The sequence below is a fragment of the Hyla sarda genome, chromosome 6 (assembly GCF_029499605.1).
Source record: "Hyla sarda isolate aHylSar1 chromosome 6, aHylSar1.hap1, whole genome shotgun sequence".
NCBI classification, from domain to species: Eukaryota; Metazoa; Chordata; class Amphibia; order Anura; family Hylidae; genus Hyla; species Hyla sarda.
In genome coordinates this window covers 72,015,237-72,034,023 of record NC_079194.1, presented here as the reverse complement: position 1 = coordinate 72,034,023, position 18,787 = coordinate 72,015,237, and the positions used below count along the sequence as shown (strand labels likewise).

General features: G+C 43.1%; 1 protein-coding gene across 5 annotated transcripts in view; it reads left to right on the top strand.

The window, feature by feature from the left end:
• The window catches only part of TMPRSS6 (transmembrane serine protease 6), a 133,913-nt gene that overhangs the window by 23,483 nt on the left and 91,643 nt on the right, over positions 1–18,787 (top strand). The window contains exon 1 of one of the 5 annotated variants that reach the window (XM_056524120.1): positions 6,741–6,898. The exons of the other annotated variants lie outside the window; for them this stretch is intronic. The gene's annotated coding sequence lies outside the window, so the exon portion shown is untranslated. Of the gene's footprint in view, positions 1–6,740; positions 6,899–18,787 lie in introns of those variants that run through there. 5 annotated transcript variants of the gene reach the window in all.

Genomic DNA, 18,787 nt, shown 5'->3' with positions numbered 1-18,787 from the left:
CTAGAAAACGCCTACTTTTTCAGTTTCCTACAAAACAGCTGTTATCAGTGTCTGGAGTGCCCCGGCGTCCTCACCCGCTGCAAATCATGTCTTCTGCTCCACGCCGCACTTTATGATTCACATGCAATAAAGAAAATATCTCATCATCTCCAGAGGTGGTGAGTGCTATCCTTCATATCTATTTATACGTATTTGAATACAGCATTGTGTGCCTTCCCGGATTTAGCACTTCACCCACCTAGCTCCTGCACAGGGATTTAATTAAATACACGCTTATAGAGCACAGTGCCGGACTAACGGACTTTCTCTACTAAAGGACATTTGTATCCCCATAGAAAACCTTTCCTGCTCTGGACAGTTCCTGACATGGACAGAGGTGTCAGTAGAGAGCACTGTGGTCAGGCTGGAAAGAATTTTCTCTGTAGTATATCTGTAGTGTACAGCAGCTGATAAGTACTAGGAGGGTTAAGATTTTTAAATAGAAGTGATTTACAAATCTGTTCAACTTTCTTGCCCCAGTTGATTTGAAAACATGTTTGTTTCCACCGGAGTTCCCCTTTAAATGCCCGGGCCTATTATCAGTCCCAGTCCGGCCCTGCTTGTATTGCAGTATAATTATTATTATTGAGGAATTATTTAGCACCTCTATTATATCTCGTTTGTGAGTACATTACATGGTGGTATTATTTGGACTCTGTATGGTAGTTCTATCATTTTTATGTAACCATTTTAAGCCTGTTGTTTCGAGTCTATTTTCCTTGACAAAAACAGAAGGGCTTCACAGAAAGCTTTGCCCGGGGCCCCAATAGACCTTGATCCAGCCATGTACGACTCGGTAATGGAACCATTTCTTTGTGCCAAGCACAGAATGAGATCCCAACACAAAAATACACAGAAAGCTTTCCAGATTAAGACCTTTGGGAATGATTTTCCTGATTTGTTCTGATGGGATCCCATCTTGTCCTTGGCACATTCATATATGACCCCGGCATGTCTGAACATGGCTGCAGGCTGGAGTTATTCCTCTCTGCTGCATCTTTTTTATATGCTGTATTATGATAAGAAAATGTTCCTGTAATTGTTTGCTATATAAACCACGACTACAATTAGGGACAAAGTATGTAGAAGTTTTTATAGATTTTTTTTTTTTTTTTTAATGCAATGTTATTGGTTCATGAAAAATTAAAGGCGTACTCCAGAGAGTAAAAATTGTTCTTAAGTCAACTGGTGACAGAAAGATATAGGTACAATTTTTGTTTGGATGAGTCTTTTTAATACCTATTGAATACATTTTTTCTGATATATGAAGTGACTAAAAATCAACAAGTCACTTATTTTAGTTTAATTACCGGGCGGTTTCAATAATATCATATTTTAATAGTTTTAACCCCTTAAGGACCGAGAGTTTTTCCGTTTTTGCATTTTCGTTTTTTCCGCCTTGCCTTTAAAAAATCATAACTCTTTCAATTTTGCACCTAAAAATCCATATGATGGCTTATTTTTTGCGACACTAATACAACTTTGTAATGACATCAGTCATTTTGCCCAAAAATCTATGGCGAAACGGAAAAAAAAATCATTGTGAGACAAAATTGAAAAAAAAAAACACAGTTTTTTTTTTACTTTTGGGGGCTTCCGTTTCTATGTAGTAAATTTTTCAGTAAAAATGACACCTTATATTTATTCTGTAGGTCCATACGATTAAAATGATACCCTACTTATATAGGTTTGATTTTGTTGTGCTTCTGGAAAAAATCATAACTACATGCAGGAAAATTAATACGTTTAAAATTGTCATCTTCTGACCCCTATAACTTTTTTATTTTTCCGCGTATGGGGCGGTATGAGGGCTCATTTTTTGCGCTGTGATCTGAAGTTTTTAGTGGTATCATTTTTGCATTGATAGGACTTATTATTGATCGCTTTTTATAAATTTTTTCATGATATAAAAAGTGACCAAAAATGCACTATTTTGGACTTTGGAATTTTTTTGCGCGTACGCCATTGACCGTGCGGTTTAATTAACAATATATTTTTATAATTCGGACATTTCCGCATGCGGCAATACCATATATGTTTATTTTAATTTTTATTTACACCGTGTTTTTTTTTTTATGGGAAAAGGGGGGTGATTCAAACTTTTAATAGGGAAGGGATTAAATGATCTTTATTCACTTTTTTTTTTGCAGTGTTATAGCTCCCATAGGGACCTATAACACTGCACACACTGATCTATTACATTGATCACTCATAGGAAACCAGTGATCGATGATTCGGCCGCTTCACTGCTCATGCCTGGATCTCAGGCACTGAGCAGTCATTCGGCGATCAGACAGCGAGGAGGCAGGTAGGGATCCTCCAGCTGTCCTGCAAGCTGTTCGGGATGCCGCGATTTCGCCGCGGCTATCCCGAACAGCTCCCTGAGCTAACCGGCATGCTTTCACTTTCACTTTAGACGCGGAGTTCAACTTTGAACGCCGCGTCTAAAGGGTTAATAAAGCGCGGCACCGCGATCAATGCCGCGTGCTATTAGCCACGGGTCCCGGCCGTTGTTAGAGGCCGGGCCCGACCCACTATGACACATAGTCGTGTCCTTAAGGAGTTAAATAGATTTTTTTGCATGTGGCGGTACCCAAAATGTTTGTTTTAATTTTTTTTTATTATATAATTTGAATAATGGAAAAAGTGAGGTGATTTGAAATTTTATTATTAACACTTTTTGTTATTATTTTACTCACTATTGTTTAGTCCCCATAGGTGACTATTACATGCAATTGCTAGATCATGAAGGCTGAACAATTTGTGCCATAGCATAGCACTGGTCAGTGTTATTGACACTCTACTTATACAGCTTGGCAAGGCAGACTGTATAGACGGAGTAACGATCCGACGGCATGAAGTAGAGTAAGTGACCTCAAGCAGTTTTTTAAGTGATCAGGACCCCTAGATCACACTGCAAAGGTACAAAACCAACCCCCTAAATGACCGTCACCTCGTTTTTTTCATACTTTTAGATGCTGTGATTCACTTTGATCACAGCATCTAAAGGGTTATTGCCGGACACCAACAATAATGCAGATGTCTTGCATTAGCAATAAGTCCAGCCTGCTTATAGTTAAAGGGTTAATAATCATTTATATTGTGGCTGGTTTAAAGGGTTACAGCATGAGACAGTATTATACCCCAACAGTTGTGGACCCGCTGTGCCACTTACTGGTTTAACTTTGGGCCAAACTTGGGAGTGGAGTTTTCCTTTGGTTTTCATCCAATATAGTGCTCCAGAATGTGGAAGCTGGGCATCAGCTGTAGGGGGGATACAGGTACCTACTGCAAGAGTGTTCCCAGCTGGCCAGACCATACCAGGGATCAAGACAGGAGGGACGAGCTGATGCTGAAGTTGACAGTAATGTAGCAAAGCAGAACACAGTGTAGCAGAGCTGAGTTGATGTTATTGCAGAGCTGAGTTCGTAGAACAGCAGAGCTGAGGAGCTCAGATGCAGCCAGGTGGTGTAGGCTTGATGAGAGCATAGCTGTGGTCGACAGTGAGATCAGGCACAGGAGGTCAGCAAAGTAAAGCAGGATCAGGCAGAGTCAGGAAACAGGCTTAGGTCAGGAACAAAAAAACACAGCAGATCATAACAGACACCTTCACTAGTAGACAAGCTACAATATTGCTCAACTATCAGGGAACGGGTGGAGCACAGTTATATAGGGGATTTCTGGCAGGGATTGATGGAAGACTGAAATCAGGGATGAGCTAAAAGCCTTAAAGGGATGGTATGTGCATGCGCACGGCCACTACAGGGTGCACCAGAAACTGTCATTGTCTGTGAAAGTACAGAAGAGAACATTCAGAGACTGCAGCGAGAAGGGGAAGCTGAGCGAGCAGCTTGCCGAGGTAAGCAGCGGTACGCACTGCCGCGCCCCCTAGTGACGTCACTTCATGCCGTGACGTCACTTCATGCTGTGACGTCACTTCATGACGTCGTTACTTCACATCTCCAGTCCCGGAAACCCGGAGGTTTCCAAAACTGGAGATGCAGCCTGGCATAGAATGCAGGTGCTGCACAGAGATCACAGGGGATCCCAGCGGCAGACACCCCCCGTGCGATCAGACATCTCATCCCCTATCCTTTGCCCTGTTTTTGCCCGGAATTCCCAGTTAAATGCTGCCTAAGTCAGTCTACAGGAATTGGAGATCAGCACATAGACACATATAATTAAAAGGGCAGCAGTGTGGATTGGCAGTGTGATCTTTTAATTCAATCTGCCCCTTAAAAAAAAAATTATATATGTATATATATATATATATATATATTTTTTTCCCCACCTGAGAACCCCCGCGATCTCCCTTCAGCATCCGCATTCTATGCGGGTGCTAAATCTCCATTTTCGGATGCCTCCGGGTTTCCGGGACTGGGGACGTGACGTCAAGCTACACCCCCTCCATTCATGTCTTTGCCCGGAATACCCCTTTAAGTGTGCCTGGGATAAACATATATGTGCCTGGGATAATCATATATTTATTATTAGATAATAAAATAACAAATAACAATTATTATTATTATGATTCGTACTCTGATTGGTCCCCGGTTATTAGTGGTGTACCCCAAGGTTCAGTACTGGGCCCGCTGTTGTTTAATTTATTTATCAATGATATAGAGGATGGTATTAACAGCTCTGTTTCTATCTTTGCAGATGACACCAAGCTTTGTAGCACAGTACAGTCTATAGAGGATGTGCATAAGTTACAAGATGACTTGGATAGACTAAGTGTCTGGGCATCCACTTGGCAAATGAGGTTGAATGTGGATAAATGTAAAGTTATGCATCTGGGTACTAATAACCTGCATGCATCGTATGTCTTAGGGGGGATTAAACTGGCAGAGTCACTGGTAGAGAAGGATCTGGGTGTACTTGTAGATCACAGACTACAGAAAAGCATGCAATGTCAGGCTGCTGCTTCCAAAGCCGGCAGGATATTGTCATGTATAAAAAGAGGCATGGACTCGAGGGGCAGGGACATAATACTCCCCCTTTATAAAGCATTGGTACGGCCTTACCTGGAATATGCTGTTCAGTTTTGGTCGCCTGTTATAAAAAGGGACACTGTGGAGCTGGAAAGGGTGCAGAGACGCGAGACTAAACTAATATGGGGCATGGAACATCTTAGCTATGAGGAGCGATTAAAGGAGTTACAATTGTTTAGTCTTAAGAAGAGACGTTTAAGGGGGGATATGATAAACGTATATAAGTATATAAATGGACCATGCAAAAAATATGGAGAAAAACTGTTCCAGGTTAAACCCCCCCAAAGGACGAGGGGGCACTCCCTCCGTCTGGAGAAGAAAAGGTTTAGTCTAAAGGGGCAGCACGCCTTCTTTACCGTGAGGACTGTGAATTTATGGAACGGTCTACCTCAGGAACTGGTCACAGCAGGAACAATTAACAGCTTTAAAACAGGGTTAGATACATTCCTGGAACAAAATAACATTAATGCTTATGCAGAATTATAAAACTACATCCCTTCCCCTTATCCCCTTAAACCCTTCACTTCAATTCCCTGGTTGGACTTGACGGACATATGTCTTTTTTCAACCATACTAACTATGTAACAATGTAACTACTATTATTAATAATGATAAAAATAATAATGAAAAGGAAAAAAAGTAAATAATATAAGAGCAGACTCAGATGACACATGGACGGGGATTTCTTATATACTCTTTGAGACAATATGAGTTTTTACACTTAATCTAATTTCACCTTTTTGGCTGATAGGACAGATATGTCTTATAGGCATCAGAATCACATGGTTATATCATTTTTTAAATTCATTCATTATTGCACCAAAAGTTTCAGAAGCTTCCATTGAACATAATGTGCTGACTGTTCTGGAGGAAATCCCCGAGCACAGCAGAGTAACGCTGTATTAGGCCAATTCCCAATCGTACTATCATGACAAAAGTGATAGTTTAATAACACGCACAGTTCCAGCAGCAGCTGCTTATTGCCTGAGGGAACAATATGAGAATGAAGAACAGATCTCTATGGTTAAAGCACAGATGAGTGAGCGTGTCTGCTCCACAATAACAATGTCATATGGCTCGCTACATGTCAAGAAGATTACAAGTATTACTCACAGATTCAGTCAATACCATATTCCTGCCATAAAGCGATAATCTGTAGAAAAGAAAAATAAATGCATTAATATCATTTATAGAAAGCAAAGAGAAAGGGCAGATTATCCTAAAATATTACTGTCCAACAGCAAAAGATATAGGGGTAATAAACAATGCACACTTTGGTCCCATACACATCGAAAAACATCCAAACAAGGATATGAACAGGGAAACCCAATTTGGTTCCTTTCCAAGGACTTGCTGTGATGCCGTGGTACAACGGGTGGTGAAGGGAAATACCTTATCACATCGTGACGCCAGGGCACCGTTAGCCTATACACGGTCCGAGGTTGGAGGCAGCTTCTCCTGGGCCAGACACGGGGAGTAAAGAAACACATAGGGGGAGATTTCTCAAAACCTGTGCAGAGGAAGAGTGGTGCAGTTGCCCATAGCAACCAATCAGATTGCTTCTTTCATTTTCCCCAGGCCTCTTTAGAGGCCTGTGGAAAATGAAAGAAGCAATCTGATTGGTTGCTATGGGCAACTGCACCACTCTTTCTCTGCACAGGTTTTTAATAAATCTCCCCCATAGACATCAGGTTACGGATAACTGTCTTTACTGAGCTGGGTGCAGATGGTATTATACAGACAGTCTGGTGCAGAGGGAGATGATACAGCGTAACACCTTGGGAGCCCTGTTGCCTTGCTGGGACTTGTGGTGCTTTCACCCAATAAATTGATACTGACTTGAGAGACTTGAAGATTGATCCTGGCAGGTAGGGTTCTGTCAAGGTCCTGTAGCTTTCTCCGCAAGGGCATGAACTTCCACCGTGAGGGTGATCCTTGCAGAATGACTGGATAAAGTAGATTTGATCTGGGCCCTCCCTTGGCGCTTCTCCACACACCTCACACCTTTACCCCACTGTGTGATCTGCTCACAGCTCTAGGCAGAACTGAACTCCGACTGGGGCAAACACCCCCCCCCCCCCCCCCAATACACTGTATGGACTAGAATTTAGGAGATCCAATTGGCAGGCAGGGTCACATGGGTTGCACTGCTCCTCTCCTAAAGGTACCATATCACTCATAAATAACATACATAGAAATAACATAACAAAATACTTTTGAATATATATTAACTCTTGGCAAAGTGCTAGGACATAATAAACACAATAATAAGTCCCTCAGTGGGCCCCACACATGTGCTGCAGGTCTGGGGTCTGCCTGAGGCAGTCCGGAGCCAAAGTGCAGCCTTTGGTGCTGGGACTCCACAATGCTATCAATACCTGTACTGTTTATTGAGCACACAGCTTATATTTAGGTATTATGCCCCCTGTGCATAAAGACCCTATTACTTTTTATAAAAGTTGTTTGAGGGTCATGTTATGCACCATGATCTGTAGTTTTTATCAGTACTATTTTTGTTTTGATGGGACGATATGATTGCTTTTTCATAATATTTTATTCTGGTATACGATGTAAACAACAATCAGCAATTCTGGACTTTGTTGTTCTTTTACATTTACGCCGTTCACTGTGCAGTTTTAGTAATTTTATATTTTAATGGTCCTGCATTCGGAGATACCAAATATGTTGATATTATTTTTACATTATTTTATTTGTAAAATGGAAAAAGGTGTGATTTGAACTTGTTTAAGGGAAGGGGCTTATTCACATTTATCAACTTTTTAACTTATTATATTAACTTTTTTTTTTTTTGCAAACCGCTTAATGCTATTCCATAGCATTGCATTGATCAATGTTATCAGCACTCTTTTTCTACAGCCAGGCTAAGTCATGATCTCTGAGCAGTACGGGGGCAGGTGAGGGACCATTCCGGCCATTGCCTTAGCTGATCGAGACTCCAAGATTGCACGGCGAAGATGCCGATCAGCCAGCACATGTAATTTATACTTTTAGATCCTGCAATCCACTTTGTTCTCGGGTTGGGGAATGCTGATATATAATGCATGTGTGAGAAATATACCCTGCATAGGAGGGGGGGTTAGAGATACATATTTATGTGTGTATGTGTGTAGATGTGTGTTTTTGCAGTGTTAGTCACGGTATGCTGGTGTTATGCAGTCACGGTATGGTGGTATTCTTCTGTTCTGGTATGTCATTGTTATTCAGTCACGGTATGGCGGTATTGTTCTGTTCAGGTATGGCATTGTTATTCAGTCACGGTATGGGGATGTTATTCAGTCATGCTATGGGGTATTGTTCTGTTCTGGTAAAGTGGTGTTATGCAGTCACGGTATGGCAGTATTGTTCTGTTCTGGTATGGCATTGTTATTCAGTCAGTGGTATTGTTCTGTTCTAGTATGGTGGTGTTATGCAGTCACAGTATGGCAGTATTGTTCTGTTCAGGTATGGCATTGTTATTCAGTCACAGTATGGCGGTATTGTTCTGTTTAGGTATGGCATTGTTATTCAGTCACGGTATGGCGGTATTGTTCTGTTCAGGTATGGCATTGTTATTCAGTCACGGTATGGCGGTATTGTTCTGTTCAGGTATGGCATTGTTATTCAGTCACGGTATGGCGGTATAGTTCTGTTCAGGTATGGCATTGTTATTCAGTCACAGTATGGTGGTATAGTTCTGTTCAGGTATGGCATTGTTATTCAGTCACGGTATGGCGATGTTATTCAGTCACGGTATGGGGTATTGTTCTGTTCGGGTATAGTGTTGTTATGCAGTCACGGTATGGCAGTATTGTTCTGTTCTGGTATGGCATTGTTATTCAGTCACAGTATGGGGTATTGTTCTGTTCGGGTATAGTGTTGTTATGCAGTCACAGTATGGCAGTATTGTTCTGTTCTGGTATGGCATTGTTATTCAGTCAGTGGTATTGTTCTGTTCTAATATGGTGGTGTTATGCAGTCACGGTATGGCAGTATTGTTCTGTTCAGGTATGGCATTGTTATTCAGTCACGGTATGGGGTATTGTTCTGTTCTAGTATGGTGGTGTTATGCAGTCACGGTATGGCAGTATTGTTCTGTTCAGGTATGGCATTGTTATTCAGTCATGGTATGGGGTATTGTTCTGTTCTAGTATGGTGGTGTTATGCAGTCACGGTATGGCAGTATTGTTCTGTTCAGGTATGGCATTGTTATTCAGTCACAGTATGGCGGTATTGTTCTGTTCAGGTATGGCATTGTTATTCAGTCATGGTATGGGGTATTGTTCTGTTCTAGTATGGTGGTGTTATGCAGTCACGGTATGGCGGTATTGTTCTGTTTAGGTATGGCATTGTTATTCAGTCACAGTATGGCGGTATTGTTCTGTTCAGGTATGGAATTGTTATTCAGTCACAGTATGGCGGTATTGTTCTGTTCAGGTATGGAATTGTTATTCAGTCACGGTATGGCGTATTGTTTTGTTCTGGTACGGCATTGTTATTTAGTCACAGTATGGGCATATTGTTCTGTTCTGGTATGTGCTGTTATTCAGTCACGGTATGGTGGTATTGTTCTGTTCTGATATGGCGGTGTTATTCAGTCATGGTATGGCGGCATTGTTCTGTTCAGGTATGGAATTGTTATTCTGTCACGGTATGGCGGCATTGTTCTGTTCAGGTATGGAATTGTTATTCTGTCACGGTATGGTGGTATTGTTCTGGTATGGTGCTGTTATTCAGTCACGGTATGGTGGTATTCTTCTGTTCTGGTATGGAGTTGTTATTTAGTCACGGTATGGTGGTATTCTTCTGTTCTGGTATGTAGTTGTTATTTAGTCACGGTATGGTGGTATTGTTCTGTTCAGGTATGGAGTTGTTATTCAGTTACGATAACCCAATACTATATACTACAGAGGACATTCTTTTCTTTTTGGATTTCTTTTCTGTCTGACCACAGTGCTCTCTGCTGACACCTCTGTTCATGTCATGAACTGTCCAGAGCAGGAGAAAATCCCCATAGCAAACATATGCTGCTCTAAAATGGACAGAGGTGTCAGCAGAGAGCACTGTGGTTGTGACAGAAAAGAAATCCCAAAAGAAAAGAATTTCCTCTGTAGTACAGTGGTCCCTCAAATTACAATATTAATTGGTTCCAGGACGAACATTGTATGTTGAAACCATTGTATGTTGAGACCATAACTCTATGGAAACCTGGTAATTATGTAACACCAAGTTACATAATGGCTGTCCGGGCATGCTGGGAGTTGTAGTTTTGGAACAGCTGGAGGTACCCTGGTTGGGAAACAATGGTTTATGCAGAGAACAATAGCTTCTTTAGGGTCCTGTACAGAACACACTGTGTCCAAAGGAGCAGCTAACCCTGGCACAGGTAAGGAGTAGTACAGAACTTGTAGCTCCTCCCTGTACTGTAGGGGGCGCTACCAGGCAGCCATTCAGTGCTTGTACTTCAGTAATAGAGGTGATTTACCAGTAAAATGCCAATTCTGATTGGTCAGTTCCTCCAGTTGTGACATGTTTCACAGATCTGGACTGTCTGCAGCATTGTATGTTGAGTCTGGTTTCAAGTTATAATGGTCCAGAAAAGACCATTGTATGTTGAAACTATTGTATGTTGAGGCCATTGTAAGTTGAGGGATCACTGTATACAGCTGCCAATAAGTACTGGAAGGATTAAGATTTTTTTAAATAGAAGTAATTTACAAATCTTTTTAACTTTCTGGCATCAGTTGATTTAAAAAAAATAATAATAATAAAGTTTTCCACCAGAATACCCCTTTAAGGGTTCACCCAAGCTACAACAAAATTTAAAGTATGCACATTGTGCCAGTCACAGAATCCCAGGGTTGCTGTAGCCTCAGATAAAGGAATACAATGCATAGGCAGCAATACTTACAGTAATGATCTCATTTTCCTTATATGGGGCAGAGGTGTCATTTTGGCCCCTCTAGGCTCCATGGCCTGGCTGAAACTACTACCGCTACATACCCTATAATTACACCCATGCTGATAAACTCAGTCATATGTTTCTGGCATCAATCAAATGTCTCCAGATCCAGGCTGGGTTAAAAATGGGAAATCAAGAAATAGTTAAATCCCTGGCAAGTCTTAGCCTGCTAGGGACTTTGGTAAGTCCTGTTCCCTTTTAAGGGGTACTCCGCCCTAGACATCTTATCCCCTATCCAAATGATACGGGATAAGATTTGTGATTGCAGGGGTCCTGCCGCAGGGGACCCCCGCAATCCCTCCTGCAGCACCCCTTGTCATTTGCTGCATGGAGCGAACTTCGTTCCGTGCCTGATGGGGGGTGATACAGGGGTCGGAGTATTGTGACATCACGGCCCCGACCCCTTGTGACATCATGCCCTGCCCCCTCAATGCAAGACTATGGGAGGGGGCGTGGCAGCCATCACACCCACTTTCATAGACTTGTATTGAGGGGGCGGGGCCGTGACATCACAATACTCCGACCCCTGTATTGCCCATCATCAGACACAGAGCGGTGTTCGCTCCATGTAGCAGATGACACGGGGTGCTGCAATAGAGATCGACGAGGTTCCCAGCAGTGGGACCCCCGCGATCAGACATCTTATTACTTATCCTTTGAATAACGGATAAGATGTCCCGGGACGGAGTACCCCTTTAAATGCTGCCCTTAGATTTTTTTGGGATAAAAAGCAGGTTTGCTAGTGGGGCTTTTCATCCCCTTCCTGGGCCAGTTCAGGTTTTTAAACTAAGACAGCTAGTCACAAGGCATTAAAACTAGGTTAGAGTTAATCTGCAAGTGAGGCTGTGAGCCTGTATCACTGATGAGATTTGAATCTGGAAATGTGCAGCCTCAAAAAGGAGACTCTGTGATCTGTGTGAGTAACACATATGTCATCTACTTTGTTGGGTGGCTGGTAGTAAGCAACCTGTATTGACATGTGTTATGATTTGGCTAGCTGGATGTGGATCCTCTGTGTCAGCGAGGGATTGGCGTGGACCGTGTCAGTGGACCAGTTCTAGGTTGCTACTGGTTTTCACCAGAGCCCGCCGCAAAGCGGGATGGTCTTGCTGCGGCGGTAGCAACCAGGTCGTATCCACCGGCAACAGCTCAACCTCGCTGACTGCTGAGAAGGCGTGGGACAGAAGGACTAGGCAGAGGCAAGGTCAGACGTAGCAGAAGGTTGGGGCAGGCGGCAAGGTTCGTAGTCAATAGCAATAGCAGAAGGTCTGGAACACAGGCTTTGGACAACACTAAACGCTTTCGCTGGCACAAGGCAACAAGATCCGGCCAGGAAGTGCAGGGGAAGTGAGGTTAAATAGACAGGGAGCAGGTGGAGGCTAATTAGACTGATTGGGCCAGGCACCAATCATTGGTGCACTGGCCCTTTAAGGGTACGTTCCCACACGGCGTATTTTGCTGCGTATTTGCTGCGTATTTGCTGCGTATTTGCTGCGTATTTGGTGCTGCGTATTTTCCTACCCATTGACTTCAACAGAGAAAATAAAATACGCAGCAGCAAATACACAGCAAATACGCAGCAAATACGCCGTGTGGGAATGTACCCTCAATCTTAGAGAGCTGGCGCGCGTGCGCCCTAGAGAGCGGAGCCGCGTGCGCCAGAACGTGGCAGCCGGGGACGGGTAAGTGGCTTGGGATGCAATTCGCGAGCGGGCGCGTCCCGCTATGCGAATCACATCCCCATCGTGAATGTCAGTGCAGCGCTCCCGGTCAGCGGGTCTGACCGGGGCGCTGCAGAGAGGAGAACGCCGCAAGCACTCCGGGGAGGAGCAGGGACCCGGAGCGCTCGGCGTAACAACATGGAAAAGATCTGTATAGTTAGCGCTGGACAAGCAGGATTTTTTTTGCATTTATACCTGAGTGTGAAGACTGTATTAGTTTTGTTGCTGAAAAATAAAGACAAGAGACGCCTTCTTAAATGTTACTGTGTGCCTGTCTCGGACTACTATTTGCCACTATTTGCCCGGCTCTATGGAGCTAATCTCCCACTGTGTACAGCCAACCTTTTAACATTGCTGTAGTTATGTCACATGTGATGCCAGATGAATAAAAAGCTAAATATCATTGGGGATTAGATTCAATGTCCAGTACTTACTGTAAAAATGCAGAAACAAGCCACATGTGGTCAGCAGTACACAGAGAACATTCTGCATCACCAGTTTAATCTTGTTATATTCTCTTCCGAAACCAAGCTCATGATTATAACAAACTTTCATCAAATGGGAACCTATTTTAGTCAATTTTTCGTGATTGCAATTAGAATAGTGAGATAATGGTTCTCATCAAGTCACAATCACTGTTGATTTATGACGCTCAATATTTACATTTTCTCCAGCGCTATTTCCTCCATGCTGAGTAATCAGGAAATTATACAGTAGTTATCCACCGGGCATTTTTGGAAAAGTCATTTTTGTACAATAGTCCTGATCACTAGTTGTTTAGTTGTTAGGAAGAAGTTTACAAAAGATTTAAATTCTAGTCTGTATACAATGTGATCATTGGAAGGGAAACAGCTAAAAGTTGTCCCCTTCACCAAATGGCGCGGTACTTGCACTGACTCAGGAGATGGGCTCTGTTATAGTCTACGAGCTGAGTATATTGCATTACCTGGTCTTCCTACTTTAAGCTTGTGGGCGAGAAAAAGCATCACTCTTCAGGAGACTGGCAAAGATGGGTAGCGTGCGCATTGCTTGCCACCCAGCTTTACCAGTCTCCAGAAGCCCCAGCAGTGATAGGCTGCTTGTCCTCCCTGAACTCCTCACTGCAGCAGCGCTGCCATGTCCTCTTCCTGCCCCCACAATGGTGTTTTATCTTTACCCTCGCTTTTTTTTTGGCTCACAATAAATCTTCTCTTCCCCTCCCACTTACCAAACCATCTCTGGTATAGATGAAGACTGTCGCCTGCAATGAGGACCAAGCCATTAAGTGAACTGGAGGACTCAGCACTGAGTCTTAGACCAATCGAAACCTTTGACATGTCTGCACGACATGTCAAAAGTTTTTCTCAAAGACAGTAACGCTTTCCTTTTAAGCCATAAAATTAGTATGAATAAGACTTTTCCCCCCATTTTTAACAGGCCATTTTAAAGCCCAAAAATAGTAAAAAATTATGTGTAAACATAGCATAACTTCGAAGGGATGGAAGGCAGTGCCTGTGCATGCCGCAGCTCTCTGCTCTTACCCATACATGGCTGTGTGGTGTCCCGGTACCGTATCCTATCCGGTACCTGTGTATATAGGTCCCCTTAGCCAGAGTCCCTAGGACGTCGGGGTCCCTATTATCTTATTCACCCCTAGTCACCTCTCATCCATATAGTAGTTATCCTGTAGCCATTTAGGATTTGTATGTGTAGGATTGTATAAATGTAAATAGCTAGTTAATTACCTGTCCATAGCGTAGCAGGACCTGCGGGTCATGTGATCAGGACAACTCTATGGTATTGTGCTTCAGGACCCCCATGTAGGCGATCACCGAAAATCGCAAGTGAATTCACACTTGCGATTTTCGGCTATTCCGGTAATGCGGGTCACGTGTGACCCGCTGACCCGGAGATACATGGCGATCGGGGACACCCCCTATGACACACTGTATCTATGGGGAGGTGACCATTTCGTCACCCCCCCCCCCCCAGGATCGCTGCTATTGGCCAATAGCAGCCGGCAGGGGAGGGGTTAACGGCCCCTTCTCGCGGCTCTGCTTGCCCCCTGAGTTCATTAAGCGGGCAGAGCTGCGAGAAGGAGCCAAGGACCCCCCCTCTGTGAAGATCGGAGCCCTTCACAGAAGACAGGTAGGGTTAAAGTAAAGTAAAAAAAAAGTGTAAAAAAAAGTTAAATCCCCCCCCCCGACCCCCTAATAGGACCTAAAGGGTCCGCCACAATTTTTTTTTGTGTGACCTGGGCCCTATTAGGGGTTCAGGGCACTGCATTTGGCCCCCCCCCCCATTTTTTTTTTTTTTGCCGCAGAGCTTTCTTTTCCCCCCCATACAGTTACACCAATCACACACACACTACATACTCACCCCCCCCCCCCCCCCACACACACACACCCATGGTATGGCGTGAAGCTCTATAAACTTTGTGAGGGTACCTCCGGGTACACTTACAAGTTTAGAGTGTATGAGGAACGAGATTCCCGTATTGAACCCCCAGATTGTTCCCCCACTCTGGATGCTAGCGGGAAAATCGTTTGGGAGCTTGTGCACCCTTTGCTGGATAAGGGTTACCACATGTACGTGCACAACTTTTATACCAGCATCCCTCTGTTCACATCCCTTGCCGCCAGATCCTCGTATGCTTGTGGGACCGTGCGGAAAAACCAGAGAGGCCTCCCTCTAAATTTGATCCAGACACCTATGCCCAAGGGTAAGTCCCGTGCCCTTACCCATGAAAACCTGTTGTTGGTCAAGTATTAGGATAAGAGGGATGTCCTTATGCTGACCACTATTCATGGTAACAGCAGCTCACCCCTCCCTGTGCGAGGTACCACAACAAAGGTCCTCAAGCCCGATTGTATTCTGGACTACAATCGGTGCATGGGGGGAGTTGATCTTTTTGATCAAGTCCTCAAGCCATACATGGCCATGCGGAAAACACGCATATGGTACAAAAAAGTTGCGGTCTACTTGGTACAGGTTGCCATGTACAACGCTTTTGTACTGTACCGGAACGCTGGCAACACAGGGAAATACCTCCAGTTCCAAGAAGTCCTAAAGGTCCTGATCTTTGGCGACCAGGAAAGAGCAGGTAAGACTTCCCAAGAAACTGGAGTTATAGGTGCCAGGATCGTCCCAGGCCAACACTTTCCAGGTGAAGTCCCCCACACTGGAAAGAAGGGACGATTCCATAAAAAATGCAGAGTGTGTAACAGGAGGGGGATACGGAAGGACACCAGTACTCAATGTGATACTTGTCCCGATCATCCGGGCCTCTGCATTAAAAACTGCTTCAGGGAGTATCACACTTCCATGCAGTACTAAATTTTCCCTTTTCATTTTAATTTTCCATAATTTGACCCCAATGTACCAAGTCCAGAGTACATTCCAAATTTTAACACCATAAAACCACTAAATTGCCCAAAAAACTAATCTAAAAAAAAAAACAAAAAAAACTGATAAGACCTCTGGGGGTATTTTTTTTCTCTGGGTCATGGGTTACTGAGTCACTATCATCTGGGACTTTTTTTGTTGCCTCAAAACAGGTTAGGGACGGCCACACACATCACATTCCCAGAATGATGATTCAGAGCATAGGGTTTGGGGTGGGCATATTTTTTTTGTTTTGGCTATGCTGTGGTTCATCATTCTGGGAACATAACCTGTTTTATAATTTTATGTCCCACTGTACCCCATTTTAGTTATTTAGAGTACCCCAGTTATTTACCCCATGTAATTCCCCTTGAGAGGGGGTCCCACTGTTCTGGCTCCATAGGCCGCAACGCAGAATCTCAAGGCCCCTGAATGCGGCCTGCTCCTCTTAGACCAGTGTGCAAGCTGTTTACACCCAGACATGAGGTATGTTCTTACTCCAAAGAAATGTATTTAAAAATTTACAATGACATTTTCTCTTTTTACCACTTGTGAAAATGAAAAATTTGGGGTAACCCCAGCATTTTAGTGTAAAAAAAATTAAATTTTTCATTTTCACATCCCACTTCATGAATATTTATCAAACACCTGTGGGGTGTTAAGACTCACTGTACCCCTTGTTATGTTCCTTAAGGGGTGTAGTTTCCAGAATAGTATGCCATGTGTTTTTTTTTTTTGCTGTCCTGACACCATAGGGGCTTCCTAAATGTGACATGCCCCCCCCCCCCCCCCCCCATTTCATCAAAATTTGAAAATGTGACTCCTTCTTTTCTGAGCATTGTAGTGTGCCCACAGTGCATTTGACATCCACACATGGGGTATTTCCATACTCAGAGATGGGGTTACAAATTTTGGGGGACATTTTCTCCTATTACCCCTTGTAAAATTTGTGGAAAAACCAGCATTTTAGTAAAAGAAAAAATCATTTACATATCCAGAGTCGTCAAACACCTGTAGGGTGTTAAGGCTCAGCAGACCCCTTGTTACGTTCCTTGAGGGGTGTAGTTTCCAAAATAGTAGGCCATATGTTGTTTTTTTTTTTTTTTTTTGCTGTTCTGGCACCATAGGGGCTTCCTAAATGGGACATGCCCCCCAAAAACCATTTCAGCAAAATTTTCATTCCAAAATCCAAATGTGACTCCTTCTTTTCTGAGCATTGTAGTGCGCCCGCAGTGCACTTGACACCCACACATGGGGTATTTACATACTCAGAAGAGATGGGATTACAAATTTTGGGGGGCATTTTCTACTATTACCCCTTGTGAAAATATAAAATTTGGTGGAAAACCAGCATTTTAGTGTAAAAAAAAAAAAAAAAAAACATTTACACATCCAACTTTAACAAAAAGTTGTCAAACACCTGTGGAGTGTTAAGGCTCAGCGGACCCCTTGTTACATTCCTGAGGGGTGTAGTTTCCAAAACAGTAGGCTATGTGGGCTTTTTTTTTGCTGTCCTGGCACCATAGGGGCTTCCTAAATGGGACATGCCAGAAAAACTCACTCTCCAAAATCCCATTGTCGCTCCTTCCCTTCTGAGCCCTCTACTGCGCCCGCTGAACACTTTACATACACATATGAGGTATTTCCTTACTCGAGAGAAATTGGGTTACAAATTTTAGGAAGATTTATCTCCTTTTACCCCTTGTAAAAATTCAAAGATTGGGTCTACAGGGACATGCGAGTGTAAAAAATTAAGATTTTGAATTTTCTCCTTCACTTTGCTGCTATTCCTGTGAAACACCTAAAGGGTTAACACACTTACTGAATGTCATTTTGAATACTTTGGGGGGTGCATTTTTTATAATGGGGTCATTTATTGGGGTATTTCTAATATGAAGGCCCTTCAAATTCACTTCAAACTGAACTGGTCCCTGAAAAATTCCGCTTTTGAAAATGTTGTGAAAAATTGGAATATTGATGCTATACTTTGAAGCCCTCTGATGTCTTCCAAAAGTAAAAACATGTCAACTTTATGATGCAAACACAAAGTAGACATATTGTATATGTGAATCAATATATAATTTATTTGGAATGTCTGTTTTCCTTACAAGCAGAGAGCTTCAAAGTTAGAAAAATGGAAATTTTAAATTTTTTCATCAAATTTTAGAATTTTTCACCATGAAATGATGCAAGTATCCAAAAAAATTTACCACTAACATAAAGTAGAATATGTCACCAAAAAACAATCTCAGAATCAGAATGAAAGGTAAAAGCATCCCAAGAGTTATTAATGCTTAAAATGACAGTGGTCAGATGTGCAAAAATGCTCTGGTCCTGAAAACTGGCCTGGTCCTTAAGGGGTTAAAGGGGTACTCCAGCCCTGAGACATCTTATCCTCTATCCAAAGGATAGGGCATAAGATGTCTCACCACGGGGGTCCCGCCGCTGGGCACCCCCGCAATTGTAACGTCACGATACTCCAGCCCCGTGGTCGCCACCCGGCTGTTTGTGAGCTGGCATTGTGGCGTGCAGCTCAAATGGGTGGGTGGTGAATAGATTGCGGGGGTCCTCAGTGGCGGGACCCCCGCAGTGAGACATCTTATCCCCTATCCTTTGGATAGGGGATAAGATGACTCAGGGCCGGAGTACCCCTTTAAGTCCTCTGTGATAAGAGAAGATATACCAGAGAGTATACAGCATATAAAAGAGTCTTA